Here is a 16,654-nt window from a genome sequence, read left to right on the forward strand (position 1 = left end):
ATTTAAAGATATTTCAGTATGGATGAGTTACTTTAAATATCTTGTGTCAGAAACTAAGAGAAAGAAATAATACTAATTTTTATTTTAACTTAGGTCTTCTTCTGTATCATTGTGAAAGGAAAAAAAAAGTTCTAAACCTGAGTATTAAGTAAACTGTGCATTCAGTATCTTTGATTTCTTGTCACAGAATTTTTCCAATATATGCTTGAGAGAATGTAAGACACTGTTGTGTATTCCATAGGTTTTGACAAATGTGTAATGGTTTGTATCATAAAGACATATGCAGCACACCGAATCATTTTACTGCCCTAAAAATCATCTGTGCTGGACATATTCATCCCTTTCTCCTCCCTCCCCAATTCCTGGCAACCAAGTGTCTACATAGCAATGCCATTTCCAGAATGGCATATAACTGTAAGCCTACAGTATGTAGCTTTTTCAGAATGACTTCTCACTTAATAATATACTTTTAAGGCACCTCTGTGTCTTTTCATGGCTTGATACCTTTTTTCATTTGTTTACTGAATAATATTCCATTGTATGGATATACTACAGTTTGTTTATCCACTCACCTATTCAAGGACATCTTGGTTGCTACCAAATATTGGCAATTGTGTAAAAAGCTACTATAAACATGCTTGTACAGTTTTTTTGTGTGTGTGTGTGTGTGTGTGGATGTAAGTTTTCAGCTCATGTGGATAAATTATAAGGAATGAAATTACTGGATCATATGATAAGAGTATGTTTAGTTTTGTAAGAAACTACCAAATTGTCTTCCAAAGTGACTGTACCATTTTGCGTTCCCACCAGCAATAAATGAGAGTTCCTGTTGCTCCACATCCTCCTCAGCATTTGATGTTGTCAGTGTTTTTGCTTTCAGCTGTTCTTATAGCTGTGTAGTGTACTCATTGCTGTTTTAATTTGCAATTCTTTAATGCATGTGATGTTGTGCATATTTGCATATGTTATTGCTATCTACATGAAATCTTTTTTCCAGTTTTATTAAGGTATAATTGACAAAATTGTAAGACATTTAAAGTATACATTGTGATGATTTGATTTATGTATGCACTGTAAAATAATTCCCCTCTCTAGTTAATTAATACATTCAGCACCATATGTGTGTGTGTGTGTGTGTGTATATATATATATGAACATTTGAATTCTACTCCTAGCAAATTTTGATTATACAATGCATTGTTATCAACTGTAGTCACCATGTTATATATTAGATCTTCAGACCTTATTCTCTTCTTCCAGCTGAAAGTTTGTACCCTTTTACCAATCTCTCCCTATTTCCCCCATCCCCTGGCCCCTGACAACCACTTATCTACTTTCTATTTCTATGAGTTTGACTTTTTTTTTAGATTCCACATAAAAGTGATACTATGCAGTATTTGTCTATCTCCGTCTGGCTTATTTTACTTATAGTAAAGCCCTCAAGTTCTATCCATATTGTCACAAATGGCAGGATTTCCTTCTTTCTCATGGATGAATAATATTCCTTTTTATATGTATACCACATCTTCTCTTTCCATTCATCCGTTGATGGACACTTAAGTTGTTTTCCTGTGTTGGCTATTGTGAATAATGCTGCAATGAACATTGAGAATAAGGCTTTGTTCAATATGGCTCTCACCCTCTTCCTGGGAGTAGCCAGAGAGCTGAGGCTCTTCTCATGGAATGGCAGAAGCCCAAGAGGTCAAGAGGAGACATGAGAAGCATCTCATGTCATAGCAGCAGGATTATTCATAGTTGGCAAAAACTAAAAACACCCAAATGTCTATCAATAGGGGAACTGACAAATTTCATTTGTCTATGGTGTATTTGAGTGTCTTTGTATAGATTTTTAGTGTTACTCTAGATATGGGAATATGGGAATATGGGAGTTCGGATATCTCCTTGATATCCTGTTTTTATTTCCTTTGACTATATAGCCAGAAGTGGAATTGCTGGATTACGTGGTAGTTCTATTTTAATTTTTTGAGGAACCTCCATACTGTAGTGTCTACACCAATTAATAATGATTGTTTTTCTTTATTTGACATCAAGAGCAAAGGCAACAAAAGTAAAAATAAACAAGAGGGACTATATCACACTAAAAAGCTTCTGCACAGCAAAGGAAACTAGCAACAAAATGAAAAGGCAACCTACAGAATGGGAGAAAACATTTGCATGACTTCTTTGATGAGATGTTTGTTTAGATCTTTTGCCCATTTTTAAATTTTGTTTCTCTTCTTAATGCTGAATTATCAGAGTTCTTTTTTATATTTTGAATAACAGTTCTTTATCAGATACGTGTTTTGCAAAGATTTTTTTCCCCAGTCTGTGGCTTGACTTTTCGTTCTGTTAATAGTGTCTTTTGCATAGCACATGTATTTAATTTCAGTGCTGTCCAACTTATCCGTTTTTTCTTTCATGGGTCATGCTTTGTTGTTACATCTAAAAAGTTATCACAAACCCTAAAGTCAACTAAGTTTTTCAGTGTTATTTTCTAGGAGTTTTATAGTTTTGCATCTTACATTTAGGTATACAATCAATTTTGAAATATTTTTTGTGAGGAGTCTAAAGACTGTGTCTAGATAAATTTTTTTTTTTTTTTTTTTTTTTGCATTTGAATGTCCAGTTGTTCCAGCACCATTTATTGAAAAGACTATTCTTCCTCCATTGAATTGCCTTTGCTGGCTTGTGAAAGATCAAGTGACTATAGTTGTGCAGATTTATTTCTGGGCTCTTTATTCTGTTCCATCGATCCATTTGTCTATTCTTCCCCCAATACCATATTGTCTTGATAAACGTCACTTTACACTAAGTCTTGAATTTGCATAATGTCGGTCCTTTGACTTTGTTCTCCTTCAACGTTGTGTTGGCTGTCCTGCGCCTTTTGCCTCTCCATATAAATTTTAGAATTAGTTTGTTGATGTTCATAAAATAACTTGCTGGGATTTTGGTTGGAATTGCATTGAATCTGTAGATCAAGTTGGGAAGTACTGATATCTTGACAAAAGTCTTAATATTGAATCTTCCTTTCATGTACATGAAATATCTCCTCAATTCTTAAAATCTTCTTTGATTTCTTTCATCGAAGTTTGTAGTTTTGCTCATATAGATCCGGTACATTTTTTATTCAATTTATACAAGTATTTGGTTTTTTGGTGCCAATGTAAATTGTTTTTAATTTCCAGTTCCAGTAGTTAATTGATGGTATATGAGTAGGCAATTGACTGTTGTATACTAACCTTGTATCCTGCAACCTTGCTATTATTTCTTATCAGTTCCAGGATTTCTTGTGGTTCATTCTTTGGGATTTTTCTACATAGACAATCATGTCATCTATGAATAAAGACAGTTTTATTTCTTTCTTCACTGTCTATATACCTTTAATTTCCTTTGCTAGTCTTATTGCATTAGCTAAGACTTTCAGTACAACATTGAGTACGAGTGGTACGAGTAAGCAACGACTTTTAAGATGTTACAATTCAGATTCCATGTTTCATTATTTACAAGAAACACTTTCTAAAAAATATTTTAACATCTCTAAAAATGTAGATGTGTCTTATCATTGATGAGATTTAAAAAAATTGTTATATTTAATTAAAGTGATTCTGTTTCTTTTTTCTTTTTGATTGTATATAAAAATGATGTATATTGAAATCAATGCTACCTTAGCATCAATTAAATATAGTAAAACAGAAAAATAATCTATTTCAAGATGAAATCTGCATATTAGATAGTTGAAGAGTTGCAAAAATCCATATTTTCTTTGCTCAAATAGCATGTTAAGTGGCCCAACTTGGACCACTGTTTCAATGAAAATGTCAATTTTCTTCTGGCCTCCAAAGCTCTATTCCAACTGTGTCCTCAGATACTACCACCCCTACATTTTTCTCTGTTACTACCCAAATTGTGGTCAGATTTTTATGCTAAAATCCCAATTGCTAGAAGGATCTTTTCCTTTTCCTTGTCATTAGTCATCTTTATTTTATACAGCATGCAATAACTTTACAGTTTCCACCACAGAGTCTAGACAAACGCTGTGTACATAGAAGATGCTCAAACGTAGTTGATATATTTGTTCATTGAGGAAAGTGAAATGCTAAAGTCATTTCCCTCCCAATCTATAAATAAATAATCTCTGCCCTTGCCTAAGGCATGCTTTCTGCTTATCAGAACTAAATAACCAAAAATGGACGGAAAATCATATTTTTACCATTTGATATGAACTCTTTTGCTTGTTATAATTGTAATTGATTGGCATGCAAAAAATTGTGTATGGGTCATGAGACTAATTGGGAAGTTTATGGCACATATACACACCCAGACACCCACACACATATTTGTTGTGGGGAGGTGTGGTGTATATATTGTTTTATTGAAAGCCTCGATAAACATTTTAGAGGAGGTACATAGCATTTGGAATCAGAAAAAGTTATTGGTTTTTCGTTTTGTTTGTTTTAGTTTAGACAACTTAATCTTTCTAAGCTTCAGATTTTCCACAATAAAACAAGTATAATAATGTTTAATTCAATATTGTTAGAAGGTTTAAAATAAGATATATATGCAAAGGAGGTGCCTGAAATGTGGAAGGTACTAGACGTTTAATAACATTGTTTTTCATCTCTTCTTATTTGGCTAAACTACAGAATTCTTTATTCTAACTTAAGACCCTAAGATTGAGTTATTTATCTTGTTCATATATTATCCAATCCCTTTACTTGTTTCTCTTATTCATTTTCATTTCCTAACTCCTAACAATCTTATGCTTTCTTAGGATTATTGCTAGAGAAAGAGAGAGAGGTTGAGCCTTAGATCAGTTAGTATTGCTCTTGCTGTACTTGCCATAAGAAGGTTTTGTGAGACAAATTGGAAATTAGTGACTTAATGAGCATCCTATACTATCTATTGATTTAGATAATCTATTTAACCCTTCATGTTCCCAACAATACTCTATATATCTCTGTTTCAACATATTTCATATGTATTTCAAATATATATATATATATATATCTCCTTAAATACAGTTTCATGAAAGCAGAGACCACATCACTATTTTTTCTTGTACCCAAAGAGATACTAAAAAGTCTCATGCAGAGAAGATGCTCAATAAATATTTGTTTAATAAATGGATGAATGTAGGTACGGATAGATGACTGGATTGATGGGATCATTATTCTCCATTACAGTGGATAAGAATTGTCTAGAATCCCACCACATGAAAATTATTAGATATGGATAGTATAAAGTTAGCTTACTCCATCAGATGCCCCCACAAATCTATCAGGTCCTTTTAAAAATTTTTGTGGAAATGCTAAAATATTTTGAAATTATATTCATATTTAAAGAAGACTTTTGTAATATTCATGCCCGTATACTGATGTTTTAGTTTATAAATCACTTATATGAATATTTTAAATTGAATCTTCCCATCAATCATGGAATTGGGCAGCAGAGATATTAGGTTCCCCTTTTCATATGAGAAAAATTGAGTCTTAAAGACATTAAATAACTTGCACACATTCACACACCAGGAGAATTACAGCTCTGTTACTTGTACCCAGGATATCTGATTTTAATTTTGAGTCTGTTCTCTTTTTTCAAACTAGGAATTTAGTAGTAGTTAAACTCTTTTAATAGTTAAATGCCTATATCTTAATCAGTTAAAAAGACCTCATTTGAGTCATTTGGGGACTGAGAAGTTTGAGTTCAAAAATATGTTCCCAATTAATATTTTTTAATAAAATAAAATGTTCTATGCAATTAAAAAATAGTAAAATCGTGTTCTATTTTTAATGTTGAACTTTTCAGTCTCATTATTTTTTTACCATCCCTTCTTCCTCTGAGCATTTAGTTGATGATCAATAGCTATTCATTGAATATATAAATGGTACTAGCAAAACAATTAAATGCATGGAAATATGCAATTTTAGGAAATGCTAAGATAAATATGAGGACTAAATATGACTGGTGCATGCAAAATATCTTGGACAATCCCAGATGATTTATTCTGTTATTATTTTTAGGAGGAGTCATTAATGAATTAATGTACCAAGTGAATCCATGACATATGGAGTGAAAAATATCTATACTAATCAATATTTTGTGAAAGTAGAAAAAAATTTCATAATCAATCATCATTAAATATAGATTAATCCCTAACAAATCAGAAATAATGAAAGGCTCTATTTCAGATTAGACTATCTGACTAAATCATAGGATAATATAAGTGATAAACTCTGAATGTGTTCATAAAGAGAGGCCAAGAAAGAAGCTATTTATTTATTGAAATTCGTTACTGGGAATACAAAGATTGCCCTTTTGAGTGCATGCTCTTAACAGTGAGACGATAAATTTTTTTTTTTTATTTAGGGATCCAGCTCCTGTGAGTATTTCATTCAAATGTGTATGTTAAGTGAGAGAAATTTGAATTCTAAAGATATGGAATAAAGTAAATAAATAGATACAAATACTGGCAATGACACTTGGGTAGAATTTTAGATTAATATCATAATTGGTATAGATTTCAGAATATTTTTCAACAATGATTAGGAGAAATGTAAAAAAAAAGTATATATATGGACAAGAAGAAGATGAGTAGAACAAACAAACAGAAGGATATACATGCCTTACTCTTTTTGATTACAAGAATTGGCCTTATAATATGTGAAACCTAAAATATTTGAACAAGCATTTCAGTAGAGAGTAATTTTGAGGGGAAATAAATAAACGCTTTATGGCTGGTGAGTAGAGAGGGAGGGGGAAAGTGGTTCTATAGGAGCCTCATTAATGGGAGTCAGACCATATAAGGTCCTATCTGTTAAAGAAAGGATTTTGTGCTTTATCTTGAAATGGAAAGCTATTGGAGAACTTTATGCATGAGAATAACTTGAATAGATATAGACTTTGGCTGCACGATGGGGAATGTTTTGAAGATGGCAGTAATAGATGCAGAGAAACCAGTTTCGAGGCTGTTAAATAACTTTTGTATAGAGAAGATGGCCCCTACATCTAGAATTATGGCAGAGGAAATGGATGCAGAGGTACCTGGAAAGTAGACTTAATAGATGTGGGGAATTAGTAAAAAAAAAGATCCTTAGATTGTTAACTTTTCTAGCCCTATTCAGTGAAAGAAAAGACATTATTTTTCAGTCATATTTTCTGAAAATGAGTGGCATTTCTCGTGTATGTCCTATGTGATATTATTTGGGAGTCTGTGCATGACACATGGTTATAGGTATTATAAACTCCAACTATTTTATTATTCTCATTCTAGTTAACACCAGTTAGTGTTCCTGACACAATCAACATTGTTGGGGGGGCAAATGCTTAGTTAACCAATTAAAGAACTTTGGCGCATAATGTGAGTTGGATATTGCTCAAAACAGTAAACAGGATTGACGTATACTCTTTCTCCAGGGAGCATTACTCTAGTGTAGACCGCCTCAGCAGTTGTCCGTCAGCTCCCCATGATTCACGGGAAATTAGAATGTAGACGTAGTGTGAAGCTCACAAATCAATATCAGTGGATTTTTATAAGTCTTCTGGTATCTGGCCATGCTTGCAACGGTCTTCTGATGCCATTATTAAGCTAATTAAAAGTACTATCATCTCTATCAAAAGTGTTGTGGTACAGTTTTGTTTTGTTTTGATTTTTAATCCAGAGAAACTGAACATCATTGTTCTGTTGTATTCCTTGAGTACCCATCTTAGTTATGAAAACATAGGGCAAGTTGTTCCACTTGATATTCACTTTTAGTTCATTAGACAAAGATAGCTATGTTACCGAAATGAAGAAAGAAGTTTTATGATAGAAAACAAATAAACACCCTCTCTTTCTCACCATCTCTCCCTAATGTTAGAAGTTAGGTCAATCTCCCTCCCGTTGGCAGGAAAGTATTATGAGGTTTTTGATGTTAAGTTCTCATAAAAAAATGAAGAAATGGGGAAAGTTCATTATCTCTCCAACTTATTTTCTCTGGAGCAGAGTGAGAATCCTGGGATTATATTTCATCTTCTGTTTTACTCCTCCCTTTCCAATTTTGATAGCTTTCACTTTTTTTTTTCATAGCTTGATTCCTCTAGTTAAATTTCCAATCCAACGTTGATTAACAGTGGTGAAAGTGGGCATTCTTCTATGTTCCTGATCTTAGGAGGAAATTTTTCAATTTTTCACCATTGAACATGATGCTATCTGTGCATTTTTGTAAATGTCTTATATCTTGTTGAGGAAATTAACTTCGATTCTTAGTCTTTTGAAAGTGTTATTGATGAAAGGGTGTTGAATTTTGTCAAATACTTTTTCTGTGTCAATTGAGATGATCATGTACTTTTCCATTCATTCAATTAATGTGGTATATTACATTGATTGATTTTTCATATGTTGAACCATTCTTGCTTTCTGTGAGGAAATCCCACTTTGTCATGGTGTATAATCCTTTAACATGATATTGGATTCAGTTTGCTAGCTCTTTATTGAGGATTTTTATATCTATATTCATAAGGGATAATGACTGTAATTATTTTTCTTATGATATCTTTATCTGTCTTTGGTATCAAGGTAATACTAGATTCATAGAAAGAGTTAGGAAGTGTTCTCCCTCTTCTACTGTTTGGGAGAGTTTAAGAAGATTTGGTGTTAATTCTCTTTAAATGTTGGGTAGAATTCATCAGTGAATCCATCTTGTCCTGGACTTTTTTATTGTTGTGCAGATATTTTTGATTACTGATACAACCTGTACTTGTTACAGGTCTGTCAGATTTTCTATTTCTCCTTGAGTCAGTTTTGGTAACTGGTGTGTGTCTATAAATTTGTCCATTTCATCTAGGTTATATAATTTCTTGGCAAATGATTGTACATAGTATTCTTTTATAATCTTTGTTGTTTCTGTCATATCAGAAGTCATATCTCAACTTTATTTTCTGGGTTTTGGTTGTGTCTTTTCACTTTTTTTCTTAGTCAGTTTAACTACAGTTTGCCTATTTTGTTAATCATTTCAAAAACCCAACTGTTGGTTTCATTGATTCTCTTCTTTTTTCTATTTGTATTTCATTTATCTCCCCTCTAATATTTGTTACTCCCTTCTTTCTACCAATTTGGGATTGAGTTTGCTCTTCTTTTTCTAGATCCTAAAATGTAAATTTAGTTTTGACTTGAGATCTTTCTTCTCTTTTAGTGTACTTCTTTAGAGCTATAAATTTCCTTCTGAGCACTCCTTTCATTTCATTCCCTAATTGTGTTATGTTATGATTTCATTTAATTCCTCTCAAAGCATTTTCTAATTTCTTTTATGATTTCCTCTTTGACCTATTGGTTGTTAAGTTGTTTTATAGTGTGTTATATAATTTCTACATATTTGTGAAATAATCTGTTTTCATTCTGTTGTTGATTTCTATCTTCATTCTATTGTGTTTGGAGAAGATACTTTGCATGATTTCAGTCTTTTTGTATTTGTTGAGACTTGTATTGTGGCCTAACATATGCTCTATCATATTCACTTGAGAAAAATACGTATTCTGATATTGACTGGAGTATTCTATCCGTATCTGTTAGGTCTGATTGGTTTACAATGTTGATCAAGTCCTCTACTTAACAAGAGGATCCTACCAAGAGGATGATTTTTTAACAATCACCTCCTCTACCTACACACAAAACTAATTTTCAGCAATGATCATGAAAAGAAATAAACAAAAGTAATAGAAGAGAAATTTAGCAAATGAAAATTTTATTTTACTGAACTCTATGTATATAAGCATACTAAGAAAAAAAAAGTCAAAAGAAAAAATAAATAGAACAGGAAAAAAAAAAAGCACTTCCTATATCCAGCCAGATGATATGGTTCTGCCTTTAGACATGGATAAACTGGTGAGAAAGATTCACTGCAACAAAGTCAGTGACTACTCGACTTTTTTTTAGAACAAGTGTTCTTCATGGACCAGGAACATTGGTATTAGCTGAGAGCCGGTTAGAAACACAGAATTCCAGGCTCTATCCCACGCTTATTTTATCAGATTATATGTTTTGACATAATGGTCATGTAATGCTCAAAATGCACATGAAGTCTGAAAAATACTATTGTAGCCCAGTGGTTCTCAGCCATGACTGCACTTTAGAATCATTTGACGATCTTTTTAAAAAACTACTCATGCCAGCATCTTATGTAGATTCTGATGTAATCTGTCTAGAGTGATTCTTTAGCATTTTTTTTTAATGCTGCCTAGGTGATTCTAATTCTAGCCAGCAATAAGAATCATTGCTTTATCAGGAGTTCTTAACCTGAAATCCACAGATCCCTTGCATTTCAATTTCAGTGTAATTGTTTTTTTCTGTAATCCTGTGTATTTTGGTTTTCGCATTAAAATAAACCATATGTAAGGAATTCATAAGATCCACCAGACTGCTGAAGGAGTCAATGACAACAAACATTTTAAGAATCAGAGATAAATAATTATTCTGGCTTTTATCTAAGGGAAAAATGTCATATACATCCAAAGATTAGTGGAAGCATCACTAATTATCTTCTGCGCCCAAACTGTTTATCAAACTGTATCTATCTCTTTTTTGTTGTTGTTCTCCTTACTCTGAGCAATGAAGGCCGACTCCTCTTTCTTTTTCAATTGATTATGAAAGATGTACTCATCTAATTAACCTATGTTTTACCCAGTGGTAATTTATGGTTGGATATCTAGAATCCATTTTTCCTTATATCTGATTTTTGTTAGGGTATCTGATCTCCCTCATGCAGTCCAAATGTTTCAAGAGAAAATAAAATATAGCAGCCTCTTAGGTGGATTCTGATAACCTAAGCCAATCAGCACATTCTATTTTATTTTTCACAGTTATTGGTTTAGAAATGGTCATGTGACCTAAGCTAGTCCAATAGGATTGAGACCTTGGCTTCCTAAGCTTGGAATGCTGGGTCAGAACTGACTACTATTTCTCTGGGTATGAATTAGGGATCAATTATTCTCAACTGAGACTGGGAACCCTTCTGTGACTATAAAGGAAGTTATCCTTAGGAAAAAGCCAAACTGTGGTTGGTAGAAGGAAGAGATAGAAAAATGTTATATTAAACAACAAGGTCACCCCACCTTGAGTTGAAGGTCTCCCTATCTCTGGACTTCATATTTATGTGAGACAATAACTCCACTTTATTAGTAAGCCAGGTTGACATTGCTCGCTCTTTCTCTTAAGCAAGAACATTCTAAATTCTTACAGAATTGGACTTTTGAGTGGAATAATTTAAGAACTCATCCAATTCCATTAAAAATGTGAACTTGGGGTCCGCCCGATGGTGTAGCAGTTAAGTGCGTGCCCTCCGCTGCAGCGGCCCGGGGTTCACAGGTTCGGATCCCACGTGCGCACCAATGCACTGCTTGTCAAGCCATGCTGTGGCAGTGTCCTATATAAAGTAGAGGAAGATGGGCACGGATATTAACCCAGGGCCGGTCTTCCTCAGCAAAAAAGAGGAGGATTGGCATCAGATGTTAGCTCAGGGCTAATCTTCCTCACACACGCACAAAAAAAACTGTGAACCTGATTGAGTAATGGAATAAGGTAGAAGGCAAGAAAAGAAAAAAACTTTTATCCACAATTCATGGAACTTGTTGATCCTCATTTTGTGGTAGTGAAACAGTTAAAGTGAGGCCTTTGGAGCACGGATTTAATTTTAGACTCTGTGTCCAAGAAGCTGCAGCATTAAGAGCTTGGTAAGAAATAATCAGGATATTGGAGTGTGTTCTCTGAGAAACAAGCAAGCTTAGTCTGAAAGTGGCTGATTTGAAAACAGAGAAAGCATAAAACAGTTTGCTACGAGGAGTTTAGTTGGCCTCAGGCCTGAATCCTCCAATGTTTGAAATTTCTATAAAAGTCAAACCTGCCAGGGCACAGTCAGGAAAGTTAACATTACACAAATGAGCTGAAGTTAATAAGGGGAGATACAAGGAGGTGAAGGATTTAGGAAAAACAAGGTTAGGACCAAAGGGAAACCCCGCCGCCCTCTTCAAGTACCTCTTGATAATTATTCCTTCTCTACCAAAGGAAGCAACAGTGATCCTTGTCAAGATTGCAAGCAGGAAACAATCTGGGGACAAGTAGGATGTTTTATGATAGATCCTGTCTTTACTTAAAATTTTGTTTTGTGTATTATGTAATTTTGACGTTAACTTTGACATTTTTAAATAGTGTATTATAGATCATTCATCTTGATTGTTGAGTTTTTTGACGCCACCTTAAATTTTTGGTGTCCTTGTAAGTATCTCATTCACCTCATTGTAGTCTTAGCCCTATATCTCCTCATTGGAGTCAATTATTTTGAATTACCTGGAGGCCAAGACCAAAATTAAGAAAGAAAAAAAATGAAAATGAAATGGGGTCTTTAATGATTCTGTTCAGCCCTTTCATCAATCGGCCTATGAATCTTGCTCAGTTTCATAAGTCAATAGACCCCTTTTGTTGATTAGCACAATTTGAAATGGTCTTTTCTATTACTTTCACCTGAAAACTTCCTAACATGCCTGTGCTGCTTTTATCCTGCTATTCCTCTCTGCTTTAGTTTCTAGGACTACCACTTTTTAAATTTAGGCAGCTCAGGGTAGAAGTGGTATTCGTTGAGGTTGTCAATACTTGGGGAGACACAACATTTATGATAACATATCCTCACTAAACAAGCAAGAACTTATCTTTGAAGGTGGGAAGGAAAATCATTGTTCAATGGTGGATATTTTGTGTGCTATGAATAAAACTATGTGCTTAATGATTTAGCTCATAGCACATAAAAGTTCTTAAAGTTTTTAAGCATTTTTTAAAATAATTTTTGCCCACTTTATTTATTCTTCCTGAAAGAGTAGCACAAGATTATATTTTATCAATGATGTAAGTTGGGTTTTTGTTGTTGTTATTGCTTGTGTATGTATGCTGGAATATGTGGGATAACGGAAGCTGGATATGGTTCAATTAATGAAGTATTTGAATTTTGTTGCCCTTATCTTTGGAGGAAAAAGACAATTTTGAATAAAGGCAATGCCTGCTTAATCTAATTTGTGTTAAAATTACACATTTTATATTTTGATGCCTATTTTGATTTTAGCAAAAACTAAACATCTCACAAATGCAGTCATATATTCACAAAGATTCTATTTCTGCTTTCTCCACAAACAACAGGCCTAGTCACCTCACCTATGAAACCCAAATACTTATCTACTTATTCATGGGCTCTATTTTTCGGTTATTTTGAATAGTAGAGTCTCATTCAGAGCAGTACAATTATGTCTCTTTCTGTACTGTATACTGTAGACTGTATAAAAATTTTTGAAGTTTTTCATTTAAATGAGGAGGCAAAGAAACTCGTAGATTAATTACTGTCATTGACACAGTATCAGGAAGAGAGTGCATCTGACCTTCTTTATGTCCTGAAGGACGAGTAGGATATGAACAAAAACCTGCATCTAAATTTAAATGTCAGAATTTGGCAATGGCTCCATTTTTTGTATTTCCTCCACTTTCTTAAATGATATTCAAGTGCGTCCCTTGGAGTAGTAGCAAAAAATAGACACATAGCATAGCAATAAGGCAAATGGTAGGGACTTGAGGACATTCACAGAATTATTCTGTCTGTGGAAAGTGAATAGTTATTTCTTCTAGCAGATTATCTGACCTAGTAGAAAATGCAGACCGTGTGCTTGATATCCACATAAGTTGTCCAAAAAATAATCACCAGCGTTTGTTGAAGACTTGCTCATCAATATTCAGTGCCTCCACCAAAAGATGAAAGCAGGGAAGAAACTACCTTCGGTGTAGAGGAAACAGAAGGAAGCTTATCAGAGACCAAAGGCTTCTATCGTTTACTCATCCCCAACTCTCATTGACTTCAATCAGCTTCAACCTCTCAGCAAGAAGAATTTGTCTGCAGGGTAGGAATTTGAATTTTATTAATAGTATTACAAGGGAATCAAGACTTTTATAATGTGTTTAATATCTTAGATGTAGGCAGAATTACTGATCACAGTAGAGTCTTAAAAGCTGCCATTGGCTTAAAGAATTTGATGCTTTCTAAAGGTGAAAAGTTTTAAAGTAGGTGAATATATACATATAGACATGCAGTTGCTGGATTCCAAAAGCACGTCATTGGAATGTCGCATAAATGATTTCCATTCACAGGTGGAAGAAGGTGGGTGTACATAGATCTAGCAATAAGGAGTATCAATCACGATGAATTTGATTATGAGAATTGTACCAGTTTCTGAAATCTGACCCTCACAACTGTATACACTTCTTTTCTCTCCCTCCCATATCCTGTCTCAGTCTCTAAAGAGAGTGAAGAATGATGAAGACAACAATGACAGCAAACATTAATAGAGTGCTCACTAAGTGCCAGGTAATATACAATGGATTGATGTGCATTACTTCATTAATTCTTACTGCAACTTCCGGTGGTAGATGATATCATTATTCTTATTTTACCAATAAGGAAACTGAGCACAAAGAAAGTAAGCAACTTTTCCAGGTCACACATCTGAAAAAGAGGAATAAAACCCAGGTTTGCCTGAAATTAAAGCCCATGGAAATGATGCATTATCCACCTTACACAGAAGCAATAGAATCCCTCTTTTTTTCTATATAGAGCTGTTTAAAAGCAAGTCCTCTTGCCTGAGATCAACTTACATATAAAAGGAGCATTAGCAATAAATCATAGCTCTGTAGCAGAAATTGTGCATAATCACAAAGATATTCAGAAATGTTGATGAAATCACAAAAGTACCATCAAAGAAGTTAAATTGTTTGAACAGAAAGGCAGATCTGGAAGCTTCTAACATGGAAGCTTTGTAGAACCCATTCTTCATCCTTTCTTTCAAAGCTACATTCTTGTTTACTTCAGATAATCCAGTAAGACAGAGTCTAGTTTCCAATCCCATAAAGCAACAAAACCACAGAATTTTCACCAACTAATAGATAACATGAGATTTTTCTAAATGTACTCCTTTTAAAGGTATTTTATAGGCCATTTTAAGGTGTTTTTGTTTTGTTTTTTGGTTGAGGGGAGGAGGCTGTGGGTCCTTTTTAGAAGTATTCAAATCATCATATCACAGTTCTACTATGGAAGAATATAAAATAAAAACAGAAAAGGCTGATCAGGAAAATTTGTCAGCCTCAACATAATGAAAGAAATCAGCAGTGGTCTATCATAAAACTTGAAATCTTAAACAGATTAGATTCTCTGATTAAGATAGTTAGAATGAGATGAAAGATATATCATATCAGCTCTAATTAAATTTTATCTTCTGCATGTAAGCATATGAGAGGAATTTTTTCTCTTTCCTCAGCCAGTTGTGCAAAATGTTTTTAGATCAAATCTCAGTGGTCAATTCCTGGGTCTCCAGAACCTCAAGAGTCACTGATGCCTCTAAGCTTTTGTTCAGATATAGCAAACATAGATGTGGTTCTCATTGAGGCAGGGAATTTCTTAGGATGCTTACTGCCACCAGTCCAAAAACCTGAGCTTCTGTCTTAATTTCAGAGGCTAGCATTGTCTTGGGTGCTGGAGCCTGTCTCTCTACCCTGGACTTTTACACTAGTCCCTGACAGCACTCATTCCCATGATGGTATATTATGTTTAAGCCCAACTAGAAGCTGCTGTCCTGGTGTCAGAAAACTGACCTCCTGGTAGTAACCATAATAAAAAAGAGACCATACAGAGAAATTATATATCCCAGTACAAGGACCATGTGTAATTAAATGTAGTATACCACTTTTATTTATTTTCCAACGAATTCACCCAATATCTTTCCCTCCCTTTAGCTATCTAACATATCATTCTTAAGGTTCCAGATTGTATATTTCTTTTCTTTTTTTTTTTTTTTTTTTTGTGAGGAATATCAGCCCTGAACTAACATCCCTGCCCATCTTCCTCCACTTTATGTGGGACGCCACCACGACATGGCCTGACAAGCTGTGCATCGGTGCGCGCCGGGGATCCAAACCCAGGCCGCCCCTAGCGGAGAGCGTACACTTAACTGCTACGCCACAGGGCCAGCCCCCAGATTGTATATTTCTTAATTAGTGAAGCTTTTACTCAACACCTCCTTCTCAAGCACACTGAAAATCACAATCTCTGCCTCTCCTTCTCTCCTCTCTCTCTCTCTCATTTACACACATATACTCACACAGATTAGGTTTTCCTATTATACTGTCTCACAGTACCCTCTTCTTTTCCTTTATAACATGAATTAGGATGTTATTAAGTAATTTTCATAATTATTTGATTAATTTCATCTTCTTCAAGTGGTAATAAGTTTGATGGAGCGTGGGAAAAAGTCCCTACTGTTTACCATTTTTCATTGCTAAGGCTAGCACTGTATCTCCAACATAATTAGCAGTAAATAAATATTGCAGAATAAATAAACGATTTAACTAAGTTTTGCCACCCAGATCCCTCCATTTTCCAGGATAATGTCTCTTCAGATCTATGCTTATTTGAACCAAATCTGCATTTATCATCCCTCTGGAACATTGTTGTTGGAGGTTCAGTGCTACACTTGGTTTTGTTTTTCCAGTCTTTTTTCCTGCTCAGTCCTAGCTGTCACTTAACGCCTTTGTCTTTTGCTGTAGCCTTTACATGACTTCTGACAGACTAGTCCTCAGGTTTGCCATAGAATAGCCATT

Source organism: Diceros bicornis, chromosome 6 (assembly GCF_020826845.1).
Source record: "Diceros bicornis minor isolate mBicDic1 chromosome 6, mDicBic1.mat.cur, whole genome shotgun sequence".
Taxonomy (NCBI): domain Eukaryota; kingdom Metazoa; phylum Chordata; class Mammalia; order Perissodactyla; family Rhinocerotidae; genus Diceros; species Diceros bicornis.